Here is a 25,580-nt window from a genome sequence, read left to right as displayed (position 1 = left end):
CAAATGTCTCCTTTTTTATGTGTTGGGAAATGACTGTCAGTGACTTCCAATTTAATTTGTACCCAGCATCTTCCCACTCAGTCCCTATATCCAGATCACAGCAAGCATAAATTCCACACTTACTTCAGACAGCTAAAATATAGCTTGAGTTTTATTTATTAAACATCAGCAAGCAACAAAACGATGAGTTTGCAAAATGGGATAAAAGGCAGGCTAAAGCAGGACAAGTAGGACCTGAAGAATAAGGAAGAGTTAAAAACAGATGGTGACTGAATCACAACAATCTACATATATTCCTATCTGTCTCTGTATAAAAAGCATAACGTTTTCCAGGCTGATTTGGAAACAACAGTGTTAGTAATTAGCACGGACAGTCCCAAAGTATTCCAGGTTTAGCCTTTTTTATTTATCTAACAGCAATAGAAGAAAAGTGGAAAAATAGGGTACCACGTGATCCCTCATCTATTATGCATCATTTCAGGAAAAAAACACCATTTAGTGGGTGAAAAAGATGCTTCCAACAATATGTTAATGATTATAACTGTACTTCATATGGATGTATTCCTTTCTCTTTGAGAGGTTGATGATAATGTCTTAAAATTTCTCTGAAACAACATTACTGTTTTGTTAAAAAAATTGTAAAGACTTATCATTTTAAGCAAACTCCACATCCAAAGTGCAGAAAGAATTGCTCATCTTATTTCTACAAGATAATGTGCAGATAATGAGTCTTGGGAGTGAACTGGGACAGTTCACTCTCAAGACTCGGAGGACAGAGATAGTCCCTCTTGGAGAATTACAGGCTGAAAAATGAAGCAAAGTTGATGGCCATAAATGGTATTTGGGGTACTTCCAGATGAGACTTCTAATACGGGAGTGCCTGGCCTTAGACACTTAACATGCCCCGTTTCTTATAATGTTTCGGGCAATTGTTCTAAACTTTTCTTACCAATTATCCAGATTGATCAACAGCTTTCCAGTTATATTCTGAATATTTAGTCAGATTTAGTCACAGTGGCACACAAAGTACTATGTAACAACTTCATATTTTACTGGTTTCAGCTAAAAACGTCTGAGGATATCCAATTAAAGGAACATTAGCATTCAAAAGTTGAATATTCAGTTGACTTGATTGATAAATATTATCCATGCCTTGAATGCTAGAACATTAAGGTAGATGGTGAAAAATTAAACAATCTTAACCACTTCTTACTATAAAATAAAATATGATTTCAAGCAAAACAATTCTAATAATCAAATTTATGACTACATATCTATTAATCTGCGCAGAGGCAGATTTTTTAAATTGGTTTTAACCCCCCCCCCTGCACTAGGACTCTGAGATGGTCTGTCTTTCTCGACTTCCGCTTCAGATGTTTTTCAGAAATTCTTCAGAAAATTCACAGAAACCCAAACTTTAATTATTAAATTAAATAAATAAGACCATCTGAAGCAACAAACAGGGATAATGATACCATGCATAGCTGATCATTTCACTATGCAATTCTATGGACCTCCTGCATTCCAGTTAGGGTGGATTTATATTTTATAAATTGCATGAAGTATAATCTCCATGATCTACACAAGCCACATTTTCAAATTTTGTTTGGAGAGTTTAGGAGAGCCTTACAAAAACAACACACAAACATCAGAAAAAGAACCAAGCCATATGAGTGGCAGAGACCTGAACCAATCATTCTCCCTGCTTGCGCACTGCTTGTATTGAAGTAAATATTCAGGAGCATAATTGGTGGACAATAAAAATTTATCCTGCTTCTGAATGCTTATATTGCTTAGAAATTTGGGATCCTTTCTTATCAAAAAGCCCAACAAGAACTAGTAAGGAACAGTTTTTTGTTAATGTTTTTTTTATTCTGGTTGGAAGAAAGATGAGAGCATAACATCTGTCAAAAAGGGGATTAAAAGAATGGACTTAAGCAAAGAAAAATTATTCTAGAAAAACAGTTGAGTAAGTGCAGAGTCTCCAGGAAACGAGAAAGGCTACTGAAAGTAGTAGAACTTGCCATTTAATAATGAAATTGCCTTTTTCAGTTCCACCACTTGTAACTCTCCATATATGGAGGTGAAGATGAGGGAGATTCCCCCCCCCCAAACACTACTATGCAAAATATATTTTCTTCTTCCCTTAAAAGATTTTTTGTGATTTTTTTCCAAAAAGCCCTTGCTTGAGTATAAATGATGGCATTGCAAGGTTTCTTGTGAGACTTTTTCTGCTTCCACTGTTATCTATTTTATGTAGCACTGAAATGGGGTTGGCGTTAGACCAATATAGGGAAGTATCAAAAATGCTTGTTGATCCCAGTTTTAAAAAATTGCCACAAAACTGAAACCCAGGAGTGCTTGATCCTGGGAAAATAGGCTGTCAACAATGACATTACCATAAAAAAAAATAAGACAGGGCACAAAAAGGTAATAAAGTATAAATTTGGGGAGTGAAGAGAAGGACTGTATTCCACATCTTAAATTCACGCAGGAAATATCGCAGAGTATTTCATAATTACACTCCCATCCCTAACCATGCTTCTCTGGTTTTGCCACAAAATACAGACTCTCTGAAAAGTGCTTGTTGTAAATGTTGCTAGTTTACAATGTTCTCATGTCTTGTTTGTGGCTCTTAAAAAGAACAATATTAAGGTACAGATTTTGGAAAGCAAATATTATATTTTCTGTTTTGCATTACTATTAAGAGTGTCCATTCATATAATTGAGAAGAGCTAACAATTAAACACTCTTGGTGCGGATGTAAACTGGCAGATCTTTTTGGTGGGAGAGGTCTGCCTTCTACTTTAATCTGCTGGAGAATGAAATCTTTTCTTTGAAGCAAGAACAGTTGACGGCGTTCATCTATAAAAGCGTGCTAAAGTCCAATCGTCTTCTTTGTCTTCTTTAATGCCTTTGTGACTTAGGTCTGTCCTATTTGGACAAGTACCTTGAAGATTTGTCAGAGAAAGATCACAGAGAGAAGCACTAGAGATTACTTGTATCCCCTATCTTGGGGGACTCATCCGGAAATTTTTGAATACCAGTGAAGCTTTAATTAACTTCAAAAAGAGCTCGAGGTCTTTTGTTTCAGGTATGTAAACATGGAATCCACAGATACGTCTCATTGTTTACTATAGTGAGGCTTCAAATCGTCAATTAGAAAAATAATGCCATCTTGACAACAGGAAAGAATGTATTGCTAATTATAAACACACTGTGCAGTATTGTTTCCCTTGAAGTCTCTGTTTCCAACCTATATATTACATTTCAGATGGCTCAACATTACATCCATTGTGCCTTCCTTAATGTTAATCCAATCCTGTATTTTGTGAAGACTTCATTATACCAATGAACTATCCAAATATCCCAAATTCTAACATAGTATTTTCAGTTTTCTGATCTGTCTTAGTCACTTTATGCCTTCTCTTCTACCTGCACATTCTAGTACCCTTGTTTTAGAAGAGTCCCAATGTGATTAAGGTCCATGCTGCATCTTTTTACATTTAGGACTGTATTCCACATTTTAAATTCACACAGGAAATATTTTAGTCATCACAATGTCCAGCACATGCTGGACATTGTGATGACTAAAAATGCAGGTAAAAGCAATTAAGGACTTCTGTCTAAAAATCCAAGGAAGATACTTTGGTGTTAACCTTGATCTTGAGGATGCTTTGCAGAAACAGAATCAGAACATATACAAAAACAAAAGCATGTGTCAAGCCCACAAAACAGAGAAAGTGTGAGAAAAAAACCTTACTTGAATTCATTGGTATGTAAAAGGGAAGAAAGGAAAAGCACACACTTTGACCGGGGAACCTGTTTGGGGGCGTGGCCAGCCTGCCGTCCCTACTGGTTTGGCGACCCAGCCCCAATTTCCAATTTCCCAATTTCAGCTGAACCGTGCAAACTGGTAGCAACCCACTTCTGCTCTCTAGTAGGGGTAACGTTCTGTGAGCCTACAACAGCACTACCACAATTCTTTGAATTGTGTTGCTGATAAATTAAATCTAGATTTCTTGATGAAATCAGAATTATTATGCCATTGAAAAAAACCAAATAATATCCATGATTGCATTAGATTCTTAGGGAGTTGACTGATCAGTTGCTAGATGGTGAAGTTTTATGGAGCTTTGTGAAAATATCTTTTAAACATGTGAACATAATAAGAGCATTGATGCGTTTGAAAAGACTAGATGAGACAAATTGTGATGGACTGCAACTATAAAGCCTGCTTTCTTTCCCCTTTCATTGCCCCATCATCAGCACTCCTTTGTGTCACTAGTTAACAAAAGTATAGCTTTCCATGTTGACTTCAAGTCTGAGATTATGTGCCTATTGAATGCCATTTTTTCCTTATCTAAACCTTTCAGTCACTTGGGAGTAGACAGGAAAAAGCCACCTCAGAGGAAAACAGAGGTCGTAGCTTAAATGGATCCGACAGCTTTGCTCAAAGAAAAAAGATAGTTATCCCTGTTTATGGACTCCCCCTCCCAGGTTTTAGGGCTGGTGTGATTTTTTTAGAGTCTTTGTTTGGGAAGGGGAACTAACTGGTCCCACGTCATCATTTAAAGCAATCTGAGCAGCTGAGAAACAATTACCTAAGATGTCCATTTACAGAAGCCTAGGTTCTCTGCTATAACATTTCCATGATCCCCTAGAAAGCATGGTGATAACCTCCCTCTACACTTATTGAAATTTCACAGTCCTTTCCCTTCAACTTTGCCAGTAACTGGAGCAAGCCTTAGTCATGAGAGCATGAAACAATAAAAAATATATTGTTTTGCCTGCAAACATAATCTCCATCTGGCAGAGTTAATATGAAAGGTAGATTCATTGATACATGGAACAGGCAACTGTTTTAGTAAATATGAATAAAAATGTACAGATCAAATATACCTGCATTCTTTTAACGTGGAGAGCATGCATAGAATCTCCTCCTTAATTATTTTTTTTAAAAAGACTTTTAAAAACTTTCCAACATTTTAGAAAATTCTTATTCGTTATTTCATTTGTTCCCATTTATTTTACTATTTCTACTTCAGGAAGTTTGTTGGAGGAGTTGACTCGGAATCATCTTGGAATGATTTGAACTTATCACACTGCAGAGCTTTCCAAGCTTTTATTTTTTTATGTTGCTCAGTGGTTCTAACAAGTCCATTAAACAGGTGAGTGTCGGGGTTCCAAATAGCATCCAAAAGTAAGTCAGAGTCCAAAGCAAAGTATTGCTTAAAGTTCCAATTCATTAAGAGAGCTATATTGGCACATCTGGAAAAACCCAAATCTGAAGACTTCATGGTTTTCCCACCCAGTTGAAAGTTCAAGGTCTTGCCCCTACACCCACAAGTCCATCACATGGTCCAATCTTCCACTGCCATGCTGGCAGCTTGTTCTGGTCAAATGCAGAGGTGGGGAGACAAAGGATGACCTTGGCTTTCTAGAAAGAATTTTGTTTTGGCTACATATTATCAAACTCCGTACAATCTCCCCTCCCATTTTATCACAATAGAAAATGCATAGTAGAATAATAGAAAGTGTGGCAAATCTGAGAACCATAAGAAAATATGGCTGCAGGCCTGACAGTGAGTCTTGTTGATCCACTGGATATGGAGGACAGAAAGTGACTGATGAAGGGTTGGGTCTAAGACAGAATGCAAAGCAGAAGCAAAAAGGAATACCAGGATTTTAGCTTCAGACACAGCTTCCTTGCTTGCATGTTTAACACCATTGTGTTACATACTTTTAAGCTTCAATATTAGACACACATACATAGAAAATTCATACAGAAGGCAAAACCTATAATTTGCAGAAGTTATACTGTTAAGTGATGCATATGACTGGGTATCTCAGGAGCAATGGCTAGAGGAGAGAAGACACCCCAATTGTAATTGCTCTTTTGAACATCTGTCACCTGGTATAGTTGCTTCACTCTACCTATTGGTAGGAATAATCCTGATTCAGATGACAGCACCATTTGTCTGAAATGATATGGGGTTTTATGTCTAATCAGGGGGTTGGACTAGAAGACCTCCAAGGCCCCTTCCAACTCAGTTCATCTGTTAAGTCGTACGTCATAATTTTCTTCTTAGTCTTTAGCTTCTAATCCTAGCCAAGGTTTGAGGAAATTTCTCATTAGAAGGAAACATGACATAAAATTCTCTGGAAACCAAACATAATAAACTTTAGTAGCAGATTATGTTTATTAATGCAATGAAGTTCCAACAATCAAAATTAAAAAGCCAATTCATTATTTTATTAGAAATTAATATAAGCCATCTGAAGGAATCCAGTTCAATATGTGTTTGCTTATATGATGATAATGCTAACCATAGATTTATTTTGCAACTGTTAATTACTCTTCTATTCAAATGAAGAATGCCTCACTGTCCACCTGCCACTAAATTAATTATGATTCTAGGTTTTAAAAGATTCAATTACAGCAATGACAAAAAGGAAGGAAATGGTCCATGTTTCTGTGAAGCTGAGGAATGTTTGGTCTACTACTTACTGCCTACCCAATCTATACCCACCAGATATAACAGCGAAACCAACACTGGTTAGGAATGTCAACAAAGTTGTCTGGTGCAAAGAATCAAGACCACACATGAAGTTCCAGTTAAACTGGTTTATTGCTCATGCTTATGCACAAGAATTTACTCAACTAATGGTTAACATCATTTTGGTGCTAGGTAACAGTTAAGACAATTCAAAGGGGATTGGACTTAGTCCATTTAATTGTTACATAGAGATTCTAGGCTGATTCCTCTTTTGATTCCACCTGCAGGTTCTACCACTCCTTCTTCTACAAAATTCTACATATGTTGAAATTTAACACAGTGAGATAACAGAAGATGGAGAAGGTTACTCCACTCCTGAAGTTCAATACCAACATGTTGTCTTGAATAGACTTTGATGTTACTAGAATATACATAATTTTGTTGGGCTATTACTGGACAATGATCCAGTAGAATCAAACAAATAAATTCCACTCACTACTACATTATTTATAATTGACACTCTACTTGAGGAAATTGGCTGATAGAGAATCGTATTATGATTCTTTGTAATTCAACACAATCTATACAGGGGTTCCCTGAACTATTCATCTTGAGGTATATTTGATTATAATTCTCATTATACACAGTCAGCATAGTCATGTGTTCAATAGTTTCATGTTCCCATTATGAAGATGTCCCGGCAAAACCCAAGGCCTTATACATATAACATCATGTCAGAAATGGTATCTTGTAGGTCAGGGTGTCAAACTCAAGGCCAGGAGGCTAGATCCAGCCCGTGGGGTGCTTAGATCTGGCACATGGGGCTGCCCAGGAAACACAAATGGAGCAGCCTGCAGTGTCTCTGCCAGCAAAAACAAAGCCCGGGAGGCCCGTGTGTGGCCCTCCCAAGCTCTGTTTTCACTGGCAGAGAGTTGCAGTAGGCCGTCACAGCTGAAAACAGAGCTCGGGAACCTGTTCTTGCTGGCAGAGTGCTTGGGCCACCACAGGCGCCCCTAACGCAAGTGATGTCGAGCTGGCCATGCCCACCTGGGCCATTCCATCTTGTCTCCCTGATGATGTGGCCCTCAATGAAATCGAGTTTGACACCCCTGTTGTAGGCCATTTAGTCCAACCCCCACCCAAGCAGGAGACCCTACACCAGTGATGGCTAACCTTTTTCTAAAGGTGTGCCAAAACTGTGTGCGGGTGTGCTACTGTGTGCCCACCCACCTGCGCATGCACAAGCAACTCCCACATGTGGGGGGGGGAATTTTCACCCTCCCCAGCTCCAGATGTTTTCCTGAAGCCTGGGGAGGGTGAAAATAGCCTCCCCCGGCCCTCCAGAAGGCCAAAAATCAGCTGGCTGGCACACGCATGTGCACCACAACTGAGGGCCAAGGCCTTATACATATAACATCTTGTAAGAAATGGTATCTTGTAGGCTGCCGTCCCGGCAAATATGGCTCCACTGGTCACCTGTGGCACGTGTGCCATAGGTTCGCTATCACGGCCCTACACCATTTCTGACAAATGGCAGTCCAATCTCTTCTTGGAAGCCACCCGTGGTGAAGCTCCCACAACTACCAAAGGCAAGCTGTTCCAGTACAGGGAAATAGACTTGCTATTTGACTATGAGTTGATTGGAAGTCCACAAGCTGATAGTTATACCAACTCTTGAAGCATTTGGCGCAATCCTGAAAAATGGCAATGACCAGACTGGCAGATATATCATTCATTGGAAATCTCGATGGAATCTAAACAAATGTCAGTGCAGTGCAGCGTTTCTAAAACGACTGGCCCAACGTCCCATTTGCCAAACCAGATCAAAGGCAGTGAGAACAGTCCCTGTTAGCTGAGCTGCAGCTGAATTCAGATCCTGTCCACACCCTTCCTGCTTCTTGCAGCAGCTTACCTCTGGATGATTAGGTCCCTGCAGGGTGATGATTAGCAGTCTTCCATTCCCTCCATTCTCTGGGGAGGGTGTTACATTGGCACTGGCACTTGTCTTGCTATCTGCTTTGGTTCCTCATTGTTTCTTTTTGCAAGGTGCAGATAGTGGGCTAGACATGTCTTTGCTGCTTGTTAAGATAAGGCTTGGGAATGGGTGTATTTGGTTACAAAACTTTTTTTCTTTTTTAAACCTGAAAAATAGGGTTGATATTTGAACACACTGAAAGCACACTTAAAGAAAGAGCTTGGAAAATGCAAACGGTTATGATCTCAATTCTATAGCAGAAATGTAAACTTCAGGAAGTGTTGATTGTTATAAATTCTACACCATTTCACAAATATCCCTTTCTTGTTCATTAACTTTTATTACAATCTGCTCCTTATTAAAGCAGAACATCTCACTCAAAGAAAGAGAGGACAGTGTTGGTTGCTCAATTTCCCATCACACAGTCTACTATGTAAATGGAAATGACCCGAATATCCTGTATAATGCTACTGATTCATTGTATGTAAAGATGTTCACCAACATGCAACTGAGCTACACAATCTCTGTTGCTGATAGAGAACATACAGATTATTATAGCAATGTTGTATCTTCATTAGGATAGGACAGATGGGCAAAGTTCCATAACTGTAATGAGTTCCAGTGCGTAACCTTTGGACTTTCACAATTACATCTTCCATTCTTACTGCATCAGAGTCATGATAGGTACCATTGTAGGTTGACATGGATATTTGGTTAAACCCCTGTTTGGTTGTATTACATGACTGTGGAAATATTTGCATGGTCAGTCACCAGATAGAAAGGTCAATTCAGTGCTTTTCCCTATTAGTTACGTTTTCCTGTTACAGATATGTAAGGCTTAGTATACAGTTGAATGGCACACCCATGTAGCACTTTCTCTTCTTTCCAATTTGGTATTGTGTCAGTTAAAAATATAAGGACCTTTGGGAAACATCAGTCATGCAGGGTATAGGCCTGGTACTCCCAACAGCATGGATAATTGTTATGAATCCAGCTTTGGGGTATTTGAGTAGTGTCCTGTGTAAAACCAAATGTTCACTTATGGTAAGAGCCACTGAATGTTAGTTACCAACTCAATTTATCTTCTTTCATGAAGAAGTCACCAGCATATTCAGTCCTAGCATCTTCAACTAAATAGTTGTAAAGGTTGCTATGCAAGGTTACTTCTGAGTAAGAGTATCAGTTAATCAGAATAAACAATACAGACAAACAATCTTATCTGGCATTACACAGTTTCCTATATGTCTAATAATTAAGTTCAGTTTGCTTTTTTGTTTGTTCAGTTATTTTATTTGTTTACCTAGTTAGGACTTCCCCCATTAAGTGTGCATTTGAGAGAGAGAGAGAGTGTGTATGTGTATAATTGTCCTTTCCCATTTCCTCTGTCTCTCCTGTTTCCTTTGATAGTTGTTTCCTCTCCCATCATTGATTAGGGCAACACAACATCTGTGGGCTGCAGTTTCCTCCCTCATTTTCTTGTCAATTAGAAAGTGGAACCACCAAGAAGGTGAGGCATCGAGTAGGAAGGCCATCCTGGCTCACAAGCATTCTGGCACCTTGTGAAAGCCCATTGTTAAACTGTGTCCTGTCTCTGTAGCCCTGCTTCCCAGTGGTGGGAGAATGATCCATGTGAAAGAAAGACATTTTACGAAGATCATAAGAAAGGATCTTTTCATCTGGAAATCAAAGAAAATAACATTAGAAAAAATTAAAGAGAGTGAAAGAGATAGATAGAGTGGGAGCAATGATATCTTTTCTACTGTGTAGAAAAGATAATAATTTAAATTTAAATTCAATATACAAAGGAACCAGATCAATGCAATAAATAGATTTGCATGCGTCAATCTTTGTGCAAAAGCAAGGTGATACAGCTCTTTGGAGAATATTACATGTATCATTGTGAGATGCAGAAATATGACATGGGCATTTTATGTAACTATCTATATTCTAATCAGTACAGTGGTTTTTTTTGTGTTTTTTTTGGAGAAAACTAGCACTGTGAAACATGCTTTTGTAGATCTGACTACCATATTATAATTCTGTTTTTACATGTTTCCAATAGAAGCTGGCAATGGTATTTCCCCCCCCCCCAGCCCCCGGATTCATATGATCGCCAGCTTTCTTCCTCTCTCCCCACTTCTTTTCTTACTTGCTTCCTCTTTTACACACACATACACACATCTCTTTCTAACACAGTTTCCCTTACATGTGATGAATTGTATGGCTGAAACCAATTGGTTTTTTCTTTGGGAAGACTTGGCTGATGGTGTAGATAACACCTTCTGATGAGTTAGTGCATTGCTAACCTTCATAGCATGGGGCAAGAAAAAAAGGAAATAGCAAAAGTAATAACTACAGAGCAGATAGAAATTAACATAGGGTTATTGCTGTTCAATATATAACATATTACAGTAGATTGATATGGATAGAAAATAAGTTTGGGTTTCTCTACGGTGTTTTAACCTAGTACCGCTACAGCAGTAAAGAATTAGCAAACCTGAGCTATAGTAAATTCGATGGGGAGGCATTCTAAATATTACACCACCATTTGTAAATAGAAATAAAATATCTGCACAGGCCTCGTGTATCAGTGCTATACTGCTTGTTGACATCTGGAGGAAGCTTTCATGGCTAACACTTGGGTAAAACAGGGACCATTATAGCATTTGGTCTTTAGACATATAAGCAGGCTCTCCAAAATACTCACTCTGTTTATCAAAAATCTTGACCCCGCTCTTCACCTCTGGTTCGGCAGGCCTGCTGCACACTTATCTGTCCTGACAGGAATTTGCCCTTTGCCTCCCGTGCACCCTTTTGACCAGCCACTTGCACACTGGACTGCAGGGCTAACACTTCAACAGTCCGAAGTGGAGACCTGGAAGCAGTTCAGACCCTTCATCTCAGGCGAGGTGTAATAAGAGTCAAGTGGGAGGTCAAGCAGAACTAACAAGTTGGGCATCGCCTCGTGGGGTGTCACAGCTCTGCCCAGTTGCTTATATGAGAAAATATAATTGGGAATCTAAAAGAATGCATTGGGGTTTTTTTCCAGAGGGGAAAATGCAACATTAAGGATACACTTCCGGAGACTTTGCCATGTTCATGTAATATAGCAAAAACAATGACACATTAACAACAAAATCATAAAATTATTATCCTCAGAGCTTTTCCATTTGTAGCCTCAATAATCCTATCACTTATAATATCTATTTAAACCAAAATTTAGAGGTGAATTTTTTGGTCTCTTCAGTGGACAGTCTATATCAGTGGTGTCAAACCTCATTGTATTGTGGATTATATCACGACATATCAGGATTGTTTTTAACCTTGTGGAGCCGGGTTGGGTGTGGCCTACATGGGCTGTATCCCGCCTTTGGGCTGTGTGTGACACCTCTGGTCTATATACAGTGGTGGGATTCAAAAAAATTTACTACCAGTTCTGTGGGCATAGCTTGGTGGGCGTGGCAGGGGAAGGATACTGTAAAATCTCCATTCCCTCCCCATTCCAGGGGAAAGTTACTGCAAAATCCTCATTTCCTCCTGATCATCTGGGACTCGGAAGGCAGAGAATAGATGGGGGCAGGGCCAGCCAGAGGTGGTATTTGCCGGTTCTCCAGACTACTTAAAAATTCCACTACCAGTTCTCCAGAACTCAACAGAACTACTGAATATCACCTCTGTCTATATTGATCTTTAGAGAAGAGCTGCACATTAAAAAAAACAATTCTGGTGAGTATCTGATTAGTGGGCTTTATGGCAGAAGTAAAGGGCTTCTTGTTTGTAAGATAGGAGGAAAGTAGTTTTCAGAGCTGAAGAAGCTTCTTGGATGAGAAGCAAAATGTCTTCAAAGAAAAAATAGAAAGTCCAGCTCCTCTTGAAAAAGAACTTTTGGGAGAGTGGCTAAATTCTGCTTAGCTATCCACTAGATAGGTTGGTAGTGTACCAAAGATAAGACAAAAAGAAGAGGAACTGGATAATCTTTGAATAGATGGGACAACATTTTCGCATATCTGTGCCTTAGCATTTCATAATTTTTCAATTTAACTTTTTGGCACGATAGTATTTACATTCAGATTTTATTCCAGTTCATTTTATCTTATTTCTATTTCTGAATAATTTGATTACTGTTTCTAATAAAAGTTGAAACTTTCATTATCAAACGTAAAAAAAAAAAGTTCATTGACCGCAATAAGGATTTGATGTGATTTGATGACAATTGAAGGGTTCCTTTCTTCCAGGAAACGACTATAAATTCAGTCAAATGCTGTGAAATTAAAGAAACCTGCTTTTTCCATATAGCTAGATACAATTAAATTTAATTTAAATTAAACATTTAAATTAAGTTTCCATGACATAGACTTTTTCTTTGAAAAAAATCCTTGTCTCTTTTTCTTTTATGTAATTCCCTCAAATAAATTTTTGAAAATTGAATGATTGCCAAAATATATTTTTCTGAATTCAATTAATGAGTGGCTTCCTTTGGAGGTTGAAAAAAATGTGATTCTAAGGCTGCCCGCTTAGAGTTTTCATCAACAGAAGTGCAGGAGTATGTAGAAGCCCCTTAGAAAGTTGCTAATGTTTCGTTTATCCCATTTTACTCCTACATAGAACCCATTCTCACATCTATCTAACAAGCATGAAGATAGCATATTAATTGCTTTGTTAGCACATATATAGGTGGACCTCAACTTATGACCACAACTGAGTCCAAAATTTATCTTGCTAAGTGAGCAATTTGTTAAGTGTGTTCTGCCCCATTTTATGACTTTTCTCGTCACATTTGTTATGTTAGTAACATTGTTGTTAAGTGAATCTGGTTTCCCAAAAAGGTTGCAAGAGGGGCTCATGTGACTCTGGGACACTGCAACCGTCATAAACGTGAGTCAATTGTCAAGCATCTGAATGTAAGTCACTTGACCGTGGGGTAAGTGTGAAAAGTCAAACTTTTGACTTGGTCAAAAGTCACTTTTTTCAATGTTGTTGTAACTTTGAACAGTCACTGAATGAACTGTTGTAAGCCGAGGCCTACCTGTATTCAATGTTGTTCTTCATCCATTATTATATTTCAATATAACTATTTAAAGTTATATTGAGCCAGTACAATGTTATTATGTTGTTACTTTTCTGTTTTCCTCTTTTGCAATTTTTGCTGTGAACACCATCTAGGATCCTTTCCCAACAATATGATTGATCATACAGATAGTTGTCACCCAGTGTGACTGTCTTATTTAATGACTATTTAAAGTTACAGTGGTGCGGGGAAAAAAACAGGCTTGTGACCAGTGCTTGTATTTACAATTATTACTGCATTGCTTGGCTATATGATCCTCATTTGTGTCCTCCCAACTGGTTTGCAACAAGCAGAATTAATGGAGAAAATGGAAAATTGCAAGTTGAAGTCACCTCATGTTTTGCTTAATGTCTTCATGCAAAACCAATATATAGTTATAAAGCCACAATGCAGACAGAACAAAGTGAAACAGACTGGCTGAAGGTTGGCAAAAGAAGGAGATGAGGCTGTATACTGTCCCCTTATTTGGTCAATCAATATGCTGAATATATATTAAAGGAAGCTAGATTGGAGGAAAAGCTGGTTTTAAAATTGAAGAGAAAATATGCCATGCTGGTAATCCTACTCTGATAGCTGAAAATGCAAAAGATCTTCAAGCTTTAGTAATAAAAGTCAAGGAGCATGGTGAAAACATGGAATTAAAATTAAATATAATCACCAGGTGAATGACAACCGGTATAACAATCAACCTTAGAATTTGCAATAAAGATACTGAAGTGGTATAACGGTAATTCTTATGATCATAAAAGATACTGCTTGTTACAATCATAAATCATGACAGTGGTAAAGTGGTCATCATGTGACCAGACCTGATATTATGACTTTTTTTGCAATGGTTGCAAAGTGACCACAGTGGTCAATAAGGAAACACAATGATCATTAAAGTGAATCCATTGTTCACTATGAGGCGGTTTTGCTATAAACCAGAAATAAACACTGGTTTTCATCATAAATGCTATAGATTGCAGTCATTTGCCTGCAGAAGGTGGCCATAGCAACTTCAGAACTAGGTTGTATGTACCTTGGGTGGGGGAGGGATTTCGTTGTAACTTTGAATGGTCTAAGTCGAGGGCTTAGCTTCTGTCTTTTAGGATCAATCATCAACAGTAAAGGAACCAGCTGTCAACAAATTCCACAGACAAGCATGGAAGGAGGGAGAATTGGGCAAGAAGATTGAAAAGAAATATGACAGTAGAGAAGAAATTCTGATCACCGTTCGGTCTGCAATGTTCTGTTCTGAGGAAGCTGCTGCTGCTGCTGCTATCAAGGCCATGGCTAAATAAAGGAACCACAGGCGGCAGCAGCCGCTCCAACTTGTTATGAACCAAAAAGGATTGCAACCCACAGAATGTCAGATTTGGCTCCAAACCACCTACATCTCTCTTCCCCTCCCTTTCCCCTTCATTTGAAACAAAAACACAATTCTCCTACTCCTCTCTTTTTAATTAAACACAAGGGGGAAAATGAGGGAACAATGGAGGAAGTTAGAGAGTGGCATCAAAGCCAATGGAGCTCTGTGAGTGACTTCTTGAATACTGCCTTCAGAAGCTTTATCCAGTATACAAGACTATCATGTGCCACCAGCTGCATGTCTTCTCCATCATCAATGAAGTTTGCAAGATGAAGAACTAATATGGTGCCTTACTACAATTTCTGCAGGGAACTTTATTATCTGATACCTACACCAGCCTTTTTGGGTTCTTCTTCAACCAATCTGTAAGACTCTGCTCTAAGAGAGCCATTGAAAGGCTTTTCTGGCTTCTTGTAAGTCCATGATTTTTCTGAGTGAGTCTAGAATCTGTTCCAGGATTGCAGGAAGGTAGAAGATTGAGGCACACTCTCATTACTTCAGGCTCCTGTGCTCTGAGGGAAGGCTTCAGCCAGAGGCTTTCATCAAGGCTTTGACCTCATCCTGATCCACAATAGCCTGGGAAACTCCATCTACTTTGTGTCGAGATGTATTAATGGCACTGCTGCATGCTTGCTCTTTATCCTCTGGGCATCCTCATGGTCAACGTGCAGTCCCAAGTGGAGAGATAGGAAATCTCTGGGGCATTATAACTGACATATGGATAGCTCATGGGAAGAATGCACAGCTGCTGCTTAAGAACAGATATCTCATCACTGTCTGTTCAAGCCTCTCCCCCATCTCATTGTTACCTATCCCTTCCCTTCCCTTGTTAGGGGCTAAAAGCTCCTCTCCAACCTGACCTTGGCTTGACCTGGGTATCATAACAGCAACTGGGGATAGGAGGGTTCTCAATGTTGTGAGACCAAGCAAAATAGAATGTGAATGGAGACAAGGACACAGAGTGGGAAGGAAAATTGCCCTGGAGACAGGGAGTAGCCACATTATATCAGCCTATATGCAGGAATGTAGGAGAAACCCACAATCGGGAAGTTCTGGTCACAAAACACTTACTGACTCTCTAGAAATTTGAAGTGGCAATACTTAGTTGCTCAATCCTCTAAGATGGGGGAGGATGCAGGCACATCTGGATCAAGTTTAATTCCATTTGAACTCTTTTGCTCTGCCCTGAACTGGACCAACACTGGGCCAGCAAGAACCAACTGTTTTTACTTGTCTGCAAGGCAAAGGGAAATTGGCGTCCTGAGGGGGACTCCAACTGAATCATAAATGAAATGGTCAATTGTTTTCTGTCCTTTTTCTGCTACTGGGAAGCTTAAGCTCCAAGCCTAACATTGTGTCGGCATTATACTTGGCATTGTAAGCTGTCAGAGCTGCTTGATAGTGAAATGGGTGGCCCCAAAAATATAATAAATAAATCTCATTAAATAGTCTGGGGTTATTTTTAATCATAAATCTGATTTAGAACTCAGATGGGGCTTAATTTTTGGAAGTATATGTATCAATTATATTAACTAAGTGAGTTTATCTTGGATCCATTTTTTGTTAGTTAAGATATAAATAATGATTGAGTTCAGTTTCTATCAATTTTTTCCTCAGCTGAGTTAGATTTTAATGTAATAAATTAAAATTTAATTTAAATATGAGTTTAAAATAAAGATTGCTGATAATTGGTTCTTTTAATTTTTCTACACAGCATACTCAAAGTGATAGGATCTTACCTTTTCTCTTCCATCAACCTCTTTTTTAATTGCCTTTGACTTTTGCAAGCATCAGGGTCTCCTCTAATGACTGGTAGCTTCTAATTATGGTGCACAGACTATTTAAGCTTTAGCTGCATTATTACTGTTTCCAGAGAGGGGGAGGAGGGACATATAAAAAAGGAGGAAGATATACAATCTGCAAAGGGAGGAGTCAATAAATCCCCTCCAACCAAAGAGTTATTGATTGCATGGAAACCAACCCATTCTTATTTTTGAATGCAGACTGTCATCATACTTTTATTAGAATTTGTTATGATATTTTATTACTTAGCAGCCAAGAGAAATGCTGTGAATATAATCTATTGTGGTTTCATAAAACTGCTGCCAAGGTTCTAATGGTATTTGAATGATAGGGCAAAGGCTACCTGTAAACTAAATATTTCATATCAGCCATCTAATAGGGCTGAAAGCAGTGAGAAAAGACCTAAACTGTTTTGCAAAAGCCTGCTTTTACAAATGTTTAGCGAGGACGAAATATCTACTTAAGTTCTCCTTCTTATAGCATCATGTCTTTGGAAACCAATAGCCATTATTTGCTGTTTGACAAATTGTTTAGCTATTGTAAATCCACATAAATGCGAATGTGTTATAAATAGACCAATATTTTGTAATTTCACATCCCAAATCTTCTTCCAAGCCATCTATCAACATCAGTGGAAGCTAACTCTCAGAGAAAAATGCTGATTTCAGCCAAGAGGTGATCTTACTTATCCAAAATCACGCTTCTACTGAACTAAGACGTATTTCCAACTGAAAGGTAGCATTGAGGACACAGACAAGCTACATATAACTTCAGAACTTAGTAAGTAATTCCTTCAAAAGGGAGAAGTCCTTGCAGACATATGCTTGTACATTCATAAAGGGTAACTGCCTTACTCTCAAAAAAATATAACTTCAGAGGGAATATGCAAATGCCTCTTTTGGAAAAAACACACAAACAATCAAGGTCACAGGTGGGTGGATGTATCCTCCAGAAATATAATACCCTGTAAAGTTCCCAGAAGATGATATAATTAATTTATGAGCCTTGAGACAAAGTTCAAAAGAAATCCATTCATTTATTAGGATCAACATTCTGGCATGTCCTCCTGCGGAGCGGAAACTGACTCCGCTTAATTGCATTTGAACTTTACCCATGTCCCCTCCCCTCTGTCTGAGTCATAAATCATATTCACCAACAAGGTTGTAGAAATATGAGATCCAACTCTGGCTGAAGGTATGCATGGAATCCTCCCTCCAATGCCAACCTGATAATAGTCATGGCAACGCTTTACAAGTTGACACACCCATCTATTTTTTTTATTCTACATTATTTTATTGAATGTTTGAAAAAGACCATAGCCTTAGTCTTTAAATAATTTAATATGGCTTTTTATTTGGGAGATTAGGAATACAAGCGTTGAGGGCTCTTCTCAACTCTACAGTGAAGAATGAAACAATGGCTGCATTGCCTCGAATAGGACAACTTAACCATCATTATGGTAGAAACTAGGATCAGATACTTAGACCAATGAGTTGATGTAGATGTTAAACAAAAGGAGGATGAATATTCAACCCTGATCAGGGTGGTATACACTTACCTTCCGCAAATGTGTTTGCAAATATGAGCATGCGCACATGGACACTTCCTTCCACCGCATGCATTTTTGGTAAAAAAAAAAAAGGCCTAAATGGGATGCCATAGAGCAGGCGCGGGTGGCAGAGCCACCTGCGATTTCCATTACTGGTTCAGGCGATCTGGTCTGAACAGTAGAATACAACCTCTGACCCTCATTCATGCCTTTGCTTGAAAAATTGAGCACATAAAATGGCCCCTAGAAGCACAATGAACCTTCAAGCAAGAGTTTTCGGATACACTCCAAATGTAGACAGGAAGCTGGAAATCTATCATGGATTTTTCCTGATTAGTCCATAAGCTATCCCTCAAGACAAGATCAAAGCTGAGTTGAAATCAACAGAGACTATATTTCTCAGTCAAATAACGTGAAATTAAAGAAACATGCTTTTTTCACATGCAGCTAGATACAATTAAGTTAAACATTTAAATTAAGTTTCCCTGACATAGACTTTTTCTTTAAAAAAATCCTTGTCTTTTTTCTTTTATGTATTTCCCTCAAATAAATTTCTGAAAATTGAACGATTGCCAAAATATTTTTCTGAATGTAATTAATGAATAGCTTCCTTTGGGGGTCAGAAAAATGTGATTCTAAGTCTGAATTTACACAATAAACTTTCCTATGTTTAAGTTAAGTATGGCTTCCCCCACCCTCTTCTCTGAACCAAAAATATAGAGCCAAATATGGATTAACTAGTTGGTGATTTACTGGGTCATGTGATTCCTAGCATCTATATAGGAATTACTGAGTCTGTCATTTGCATCTCTATAACTAACTGATTTGGCTCTGCAACCAAACAAGACAGACATAGACTTCAAAGGATAATTAGAACTGCAGAAAAAACTATTGCTACCAACCTGCCTTCCATCGAAGACCTGTATATTGCACGAGTCAAAAAGAGGGCTGTGAAAATAACTACCGACCCTTCACATCCTGGACATAAATTGTTTTAACTTTCTACTCTCAAAACGATGCTGCACACCAGAACAACTAGACACAAGGACAGTTTTTCACCGAATGCCATCACTCTGCTAAACAACTAATTCCCACAACACTATCATATTACCTACTAAGACTGTATTACTATTATCCTTCTCTTCATTCCTAGTACCTATCTCTTCCCACTTATGACTATAACCATGTTGTTTGTATCTTTAAAATTTATAGTTTTGTTTCCTAGTATAATTTGTTTGCTTATTAGTAACCTATGCCTATCACTAAGTGTTGTATCTTATGATTCTTGATCAATGTATTCTATTTTATTTATCTTTATGTACACTGAGAGTATTTGCACCAAAGACAAATTCCTTGTGTGTCCAATCACACATGGCCAATAAAGAACTCCTATTCTATTCTATTCTATTCTATACATTAGTTGACTGTATTCAGCACTGATAACTATGCCAGAGTTTACTCTGTTTGGCTGGGTTTGCAGGGCTCAGCTCCCATAGAAATCTGTCATGGATGTATTTTCATTCCTGTTGAAAGAAACAGACACAAACAGAGGTGTGCAAAGAGCCATTCATATTAATAGTATTTTGAAAGCCTTGGTATTGCTCAGTAACTTGGTAAGAGAAGCCAATGTGACCACCACAAAGGACTGCTGCTCTGGAGTTCTTCTTAAAGTAAGCTCCAGTAGCTATTGGAAGTGATTTGTTTCTTACACAAAACACAAATATTTGGGAAGAATTTGGGCCAAATACATGCCTAGTTCCCATCTTTCTCCATCTCTGCACTCCATTCAAAATAGATTCCAGCACGAGTCTTTTTAATGTAAAATATCTGGTTTGAATTGGGATAAAAGTTTACATATTATTTGTTGGACCTTCGTGGACTCGGGAATAAATTATGAACAGACAACACAACTGAATTGTCCCTGTGAATTTTCCTCAAGTAAGACTTAGCCCCCTCTATAGAAAGTCAATGAGATTTCAATTTAATGATTTTTTTTTTACTATTAGATTATTCTTAGTGGGTCATGTGTTCATTTCAGTAATTTCAACTAAGTTTCAAAACCAGCGTTTGACCTTAAGCAGAATAAGGTGGGTTTTTTTACATTTGTTTTGATTTGTTCTATTGACATCATGGAAAGAAAAATTGTTTATGGTTAATAAAGAAATTAGTTTATGTTTTAATTCTTGCCAAGCTGGTTGGTTATTTATATTGATAATTTAAACAGTAAAAGTATTTACATGGCAACTCTCATCACAGAGGAATCTTGGAGCACATTACAGTAATTGTAAAACAGTATTTCAGATTAAAAACAGAATAAAATAGTATTCTAAAACACAGTTGTTAGGGAGATATGATGTGTAGGGAAAGCCAGTATAAAAAGATACTACCTAGATTTGCTTAACATCAAGATTTTAAACAACTCTCAGACTGAAAACCAAGCCATCATTTTTTATTTCTTCATTAAGTGAAGGTGGAGCAAGATGAAAAATTAGGCTTAGATAAAAAATTGTTTTGGGATATCTGCTCTTCTAAATGTACGCATGCTTGTGATTTTTATGCTTCCACGTATTATTAAGTTAATAGTTAACTGGATTCCCTACTTTTGCAACATTCAATTAAGCTTAAAAGAGGAAATATAGAGCAATGTGCTAATATCATGTTCTCTAATGACAGGCTTACTGCTGGAGACATGTGTCTATTATTCTTCCAGCATGAAGGTTTGGAAAGGGAGGTGGGTTGGACCTGCCCTGCAAATAAAAGCCATCTGCTGGCTTTGTGTACATCTGGCACATGGTCAAAACCAGACTATAATTTGTATCAGGGAGAATCAGAAAGCAAATGCCATTTGCTACCTGAAAGCAAGTAGGCCCTGGTTATAAGCATGGTGATGTGTCTCTTCTCTGTTCACATTTGGTACAATTATGAAAATGCTGAAAAGGAACATCTCCTAATCAACCAAAAGACCAAACTTTCAAGGAAACCCTTTCCTCCCATGCACTCTCATTTAAAAAACAAAACAAAAACCAGGCTTAAATGCTTAGAAAAACCCCATGAGGAGTAAAGCAGTACTATCATGCCCTGGTAAACAATAAGTAACAAATAATGTTTAAATGTTCTTTTTCCTTCTGAAGGAATGCAAAATTAAGTAAAAAAACAAAGCTTCATGCACTCTTCAGTAGAGATATTTACATAAATAATCAAGAAAGAGTATCTGTCATGAAAAGACAATGAAAATAATAAGAATATAGTAAAAGCATTCAATTTTGACAAAGGCAGTGTTTGATTACAGAATAGTTATAATTTGGGACTTTGTATTCTAAATTGAGGGGTCCGACCGTTTTGGCCTTGTCTCTTACGATTGGATGCTCAGTAGGGTGGCTGAAAGTGTTTGTTTCGTGGCATAATTGATGTGGGTGACCAAATGTAAGGGGTATTTTGGCTAGAATTTGGATGTTTAAAAGCTCCAGACATGCAGTCACCATCTGCTCTTAATTTTTACATGATGATTTAGAAAATGCTTCTTCTTGCAACTGAGCATGTAAAATTTAAATGATTACAAAAGATGTAAGTTTGTCCAAGACCAAGTATCAGGAAATAATACTGCAGTTGGTGACCACCATGCTATGTTATGTATGAATCCAAAAATATTGTTTTGATACACTGAAAATGAAAGTCATAGCTGCTTCATACTTTTTGGTGTCCCAGAATTCATGGTGTTTTGGTTAAGTTAAAAGAATAAAGCCAGTCTTTTTATTCTTTAAGCTTACTTAGAACTTGATTATTTTTCTTCATAATACTTGAATGAATACTTTCCGTGGCAAGAATCAAGCATGTGGGCTTTTTCTTGTTGTTGTTCTTTACTTCCTCTTTTACAGCTTCAGATGTTGAGGGAGATACAAAATTCAGGTTCTTGCTCTTCTGGCGGCCTCAACCACTGTTAATAGATGTTACTGTTGAGTCTTTGATGTTTCTCTCAATCTTCCTCTTATGGTCTGCTTCATTTTATTTCACCTTCCCCGCTTTTTGTATCTACCTTGTACACTATGGGATCCCATGATGTCCTCTCCAGTAAGCAAACCACTTTATTTGCTGTTTTTGTACATAGTTTAAGATTGGTTTTATGCCAATTCTTTCTCTTATAGTCTAATTTCTGATTTTATCTTTTCTGGTCACTCCAGCAGCTTTCCTCAAACATCTAGAATGGGAGTTCATGCTAGCAAAATCACTTGCTTTATCACTGTAAGGGAAATAAACATCAGAACCTCTTATTACATGAACATGCTTTTCACAACTATAGCATCCTTTGAGTATCATACAAAGAAGTGAATATTTATGAAGAGAATCGGAGCCATTCTTCTCTTTCTCCACCCGCATTTTTGAAAAGACTAAAGCTCACCAGATCCAGATGACTCTTGTTAATGTCCTGGTCTAAACGGCGGCAAAGTTACCACAAACACCACTCACTATGCCAAAGAAATTATATTAGAGCCAACTAGTTTTTCAAATAGACTTTACTTGTTTTCAGTAATTAGTTCAAGGTTACTTAAAAGCATATTAAAGGTGTTACACAAATTATAACCCCATACATCTACATCTTTACAATCACAGTTTTAAAAGGCAAGGAACCAACTTGGCATCCAAAGTTGGCATTTCTACGGTAACTCCTCATGATCTATATTTTCCATAAAACAAAGAGAAAAAGATTTGGGACTAAAAACAAAGAAGTGCTATAATAAGGTTGCGACAAAGTTTAATATTTGTGTCAGAGACTGAAAAGAATGCTGACTTTTTTCTTCAGTAAATATTAAACTTTATTCTCCATTTGTGTTTTTTGTTTAAACATTTACATGAGAGGCATTGAAAGGCAACCTTTCAAGCACAGCATTCATAGTACATATAGGCAATTTCAGGATGCTGATAAAAGAACTCTTAGTGTCCAATGTGTATCAATGTGTAGTTTACTTATACACATGAATTCCATAAAATACATGGAAGATAATTAGGGATGAACCAATCTATTTATGTGGGGTACTGTCAGTTTTTAATGCTATCGACCTGAAATTTATTTTTTATCTGCACATCAGTTGGAGATTTTTTAAAAAACCTGTGAAGCATGTTGCTTAATAAACACATTTGTATGCAATAATGCTAAATATTTGACACTTTGAAAAATATTTAAGTTAATTTATAATACAACCTGGATATTATTTTCACCAATATATCTATTTCTAATCCACATTTCCCTTTCCAGAGGACTGTACTGCAAAATTTGGAAAAATACAAATTCTAAAAAATAAAGGAATTTTGATAGATAGACTTGTTTAAAATAAGAAATTCTCTCCCAATAGCTGGTAAAGTGATCGGCACGTAGTGCTGATGAGCAGAATTTTTCATAGGTTATAGAACACTCACTATTCAAAATCCATTAAACAGCACAGTTATAATTATGTAAGTTCTGGTTTCATGGGATTAGTTTCCATTTGGGAAACAAAAAAGAAATCGAGCAAAAAAACCAAAAACAAAGCATGGTTTTTGCTTTTTGTTTGAGGATAAGATAAGAACCAATGTGTGGACTTCCGGTGGTGACATCAAGACGAGTGTGGGGAAGAAATCAGGGCTCTGACTTCTTATCCCAATGCACACGTTTGGAGGATCCCTTCGGGTATGCCGATCTTGGAGAGAGACGCGAAGTAGGGAAGCCCTAGGACTAATGAGGCGGAGGGCGACAACCCGTTATGACGTGGGAATACCCTTTTAATCCGACATGCAAGCGTCTGCCTTGTTTCAATGGCGGACTGGAAGTCTCGACAAACTATCTAAAAGGTGAAGGAAGAATTTAATCAACTTGTTGTTGTGTCATCAAGTGGATTAGCGGGCTGGCTTGCGAGTGGAAACAGCGGTGAGTGTGGGCAGAAAGGGAAGATCGCAGAGGAGAATGGGCAAAGCAGTGAGTTTCTAGAGATCGAGTGAGAGAGCCCTATAACCAAGTGGCCACTTGGAGGAGTGAGATCGACAGATTTTTAGAGGCAAAGACCGGCCCGAAGAACTAATTGGCGTAAGTGAGCGATCAGAGGGGAGACAACAAGAAAGAGCACGAACTGACTCTAAGTCATACAGACTCAAGTAGTGGAAAGAAACCGAGAAAGGAGGAGGACTTGGAGAACTGTGGTGTGCTTGAGAGCAGCTCTTGACAGACAGTAGTTAGGAAGAGAAGAGAACAAAGAAACGGAAGGGGAAGAGGCTGATGGAATAGCTGTGCTGAAATTATTTAGAACTATTTAGAACAGAAGAATGTGGAAAATTCTGCAAAGACTGAAAAGAAAAGTAAATCAACCCAGAACTTAAAGAAAAAGTGGTGAATGAACTGACTGCATTAATAGTTTAGTGAAATAAGTTACAATTATATACAATATCTATATATAATATTTATAATACCTATAAATAAGTACTCAGATCAATATTTATATTCATAAACAAGTAAGTGGAAAGCTTGTGGATATATATATATGGACCGTGCAGCATTTTACCTTCGATTCCAGAATGTAACAAAGACAAAAGAGGAAGATTTACCAATGATAATGTCGGGATTAATAGCATAGATGTTAAAAAGAGACAGAAATGAGATTATAAATGAGTTGGACGATATATACAGGGTAAGCACCAATTATGCCAGAAAACATCGATTGCCCAGAGAAGTATACATCAGATTCGCAAGGAAAAAAGTAAGAGATATAATTTATAAAATAGCAAGAGATGAGGCAATGATGTACAAAGGGAAAGAGATACAAACCCTGAAACAAATCCCGTGAAGAGTGAGGGAGCAAAGGAGAGAATATCGATTCCTGGCGACACAACTGATTAAACGAGATATACTATTTAGGTGGTTGGTACCTGAAGAGATGCTGGTAACCTGGCAGGAGAAAAGGATTAAAATTGACAATCTCGAGAAGGCACAGGATTTATATGAGCAACTACTAGGCCCAGAAGAGGAACAGAGCAGTAAAGAGGAGATGGAATATAGAAGCCAAGAAGAACGACAACAGAGAATAATGGAAGGAGAACAGGGAGAAAGTAGTAGGGAAGAGGAAGAACAACAGAGAGAGGAGGAAGTGAGACCAAAAACAAGGAGCCAAAAAAGAAACTAGAGTTAATAAAAAACAAAGACAAGTAGAGAATTAGGAAGATGGATGGAAGAAGAAATTCAATTATTGTCAGTAAATATTAACGGTTTAAATTCGCCAACAAAAAGAAAGCATATCTGGGCAAAATTAACAAAACAAAAGGCATATATAATATGCTTACAGGAAACACACATTAAAAAACAAGATACAAAA

At 37.7% G+C, this 25,580-nt stretch overlaps 1 long non-coding RNA gene across 2 annotated transcripts in view; it reads right to left on the bottom strand.

The window, feature by feature from the left end:
* Positions 1–6,387: 6,387 nt before the first annotated feature.
* The window catches only part of LOC148045107 (uncharacterized), a 52,724-nt gene continuing 33,531 nt past the window's right edge, over positions 6,388–25,580 (bottom strand). For both annotated transcript variants that reach the window (XR_015697054.1, XR_015697055.1), the window contains one exon: positions 6,388–10,151. This is a non-coding gene — a long non-coding RNA (uncharacterized LOC148045107). The remainder of the gene's footprint in view (positions 10,152–25,580) is intronic.

The sequence above is a fragment of the Thamnophis sirtalis genome, unplaced genomic scaffold (assembly GCF_051295495.1).
Source record: "Thamnophis sirtalis isolate CommonGarterSnake01/CBP01778 unplaced genomic scaffold, rThaSir2_p1.2 scaffold_6, whole genome shotgun sequence".
Classification (NCBI taxonomy): domain Eukaryota; kingdom Metazoa; phylum Chordata; class Lepidosauria; order Squamata; family Natricidae; genus Thamnophis; species Thamnophis sirtalis.
The sequence above is the reverse complement of the archived record's forward strand: the minus strand, read 5'-3'. Positions and strand labels throughout refer to the sequence as shown.